Genomic DNA, 2,500 nt, shown 5'->3' with positions numbered 1-2,500 from the left:
CTGTGAGTCTGCACGATTTATGGTCCAGGGCTTGACGGAAAAGACTGTTGGTCCAGACAAGGGGGCAGCGGCAGCCATGCCAACAGGGGGGAATCGGCAGCGCAGACTTTTCGACGAACATGGGCTGGACGCTGGACTGGCCGGGCCATGCAGGAAAATTCATCGAGGGGACACGCTGAAGAAACAGCGCTGGTTTAGACACGGTGGGCGCAGTGTTGGAATCGGCAGCGCCGATGAAACCGGCAAAGTCGGCAGAATTGGCAGCGGGTGCTGGCGATGGGTCTGGACGGGCTGGATAGTCCAAGGCTCGACGAGAAAGACCGCAGGTTGAGACACTGGGGCAGTGGCAGCCCGCGGGACAGTGTTGGCAGATTCGGCAGCGCAGATTTGTGCGGCTGCAGGTTCGTCGGGGAAAATCGGCAGCGCAGATTTTTCGACGAACATGGGCTGGACGCTGGACTGGCCGGGCCATGCAGGAAAATTCGTCGAGGGGACACGCTGACGAAACAGCGCTGGTTCAGGCACGGCGGGCAGTGGTGGAATCGGCAGCGCCGACGAAATCGGCAAAGTCGGCAGAATCGGCAGCGGGTGCTGGCGATGGGTCTGGACGGGCTGGATAGTCCAAGGCTCGACGAGAAAGACTGCTGGTTTAGACACTGGGGCAGTGGCAGCCCGCGGGACAGTGTCGGCAGATTCGGCAGCGCAGATTTGTGCGGCTGCAGGTTCGTCGGGGAAAATCGGCAGCGCAGATTTTGCGACGAACATGGGCTGGGCGATGGACTGTCCAGGCCAGGCAGGAAAATTTGTCGAGGGGACACGCTGACGAAACAGCGCTGGTTCAGGCACGGCGGGCAGTGTTGGAATCGGCAGCGCCGACGAAATCGGCAAAGTCGGCAGAATCGGCAGCGCAGATTTTTCGACGAACACGGGCTGGACGGTGGACTGTCCAGGCCAGGCAGGAAAATTCGTCGAGGGGACACGCTGACGAAACAGCGCTGGTTCAGACACGGTGGGCGCAGTGTTGGAATCGGCAGCGCCGAGAAAATCGGCAAAGTCGGCAGAATCGGCAGCAGGTGCTGGCGATGAGTCAGGACGGACTGGATAGTCCAAGGCTCGATGAGAAAGACCGCTGGTTTAGACACTGGGGCAGTGGCAGCCCGCGGGGCAGTGTCGGCAGCAGTGTCTGCCGATTCGGCAGCGTTGGCTTGTTGGCGCGGGGGGCCGATGCGAGTGGGGACTTGGGCAGCGGGCAGTGAAAGCAAGAGTTTCCCCGATGCTGCCGGGAAAAACGCTCCCCGGGATGGCCGGGTGAGATGACCCGGCGGCCCGCGACGGGTCATTCAATTCCATGCCCCGTCAACATAACTCCCGATGTACTGTTTGCTTTTTCGGAAGAAGAGATCCATCCCCCCATCCTCGGCCAGCCAAAAACGCTCCAATTAATGGCCGGGTGAGATGACCCGGCGGCCCGCGACGCGTCATTCAAATCACTGCCCTATCGGCTACAACTGCTGATGGGTGGGATTAGAGGCCTGCCATGGTGGTGAGGGGCGGCGAGGACCGTGAAAGCTAGAGTTTTTCAGAGGCTGCCGGGAAAAAGGCCCCTCGGGTGGCGGGGTGCGAGGACCAGGCGCGTCATTCAATTCTCTTCCCTATCAACTTGGCTCCCGTTGGCGGGATTGGAGGCCTACTGTTTGTTACAGGGCTAAAATCGTCAGGGGAAGAGCTGACGAAACAATGCTGGTTTGGATGCAGGGGGTAGTGTTGGAATCGGCAGCGCGGACAAAATCGGCAAAGTCGACAAAAAAGACTGTTGGTCTGGACATCGGGGCAGCGGCAGCCATGCCGACAGGGGGGGAAATCGGCAGCGCAGATTTGTGCAGCTGCAGGTTCGTCGGGGAAATCGGCAGCGCAGATTTTTCGATGAACATGGGCTGGAAGATGGACTGTCCAGGCCAGGCAGGGAAATTCGTCAAGGGGACACGCTGACGAAACAGCGCTGGTTCAGGCACGGCGGGCAGTGTTGGAATCGGCAGCGCCGACGAAATCGGCAAAGTCGGCAGAATCGGCAGCGGGTGCTGGCGATGAGTCTGGACGATTTATAGTCCAGGGCTTGATGGAAAAGACTGTTGGTCCAGACAATGGGGCAGTGGCAGCGCGGATTTGTGCAGCTGCAGGTTCGTCGGGGAAAATCGGCAGCGCAGATTTTTCGACGAACAGGGGCTGGGCGCTGGACTGGCCGGGCCGGGCAGGAAAATTCGTCAGGGGGCCACGCTGACGAAAACAGGGGCTGCGGAGTGGAAAATCGGCAGCGCAGATTTTTCGACGAACAGGGGCTGGACCGGCCGGGCCAGGCAGGAAAATTCGTCAGGGGGGCACGCTGACGAAAAGAGGGGCTGCCGCGTGGAAAATCGGCAGCGCAGATTTTTCGACGAACAGGGTCTGGACTGGCCGGGCCAGGCAGGAAAATTCGTCAGGGGGGCACGCTGACGAAAAGAGG

The sequence above is a fragment of the Populus nigra genome, chromosome 2, assembly GCF_951802175.1.
Source record: "Populus nigra chromosome 2, ddPopNigr1.1, whole genome shotgun sequence".
Taxonomy (NCBI): domain Eukaryota; kingdom Viridiplantae; phylum Streptophyta; class Magnoliopsida; order Malpighiales; family Salicaceae; genus Populus; species Populus nigra.
This window is presented reverse-complemented; position numbering follows the sequence as displayed.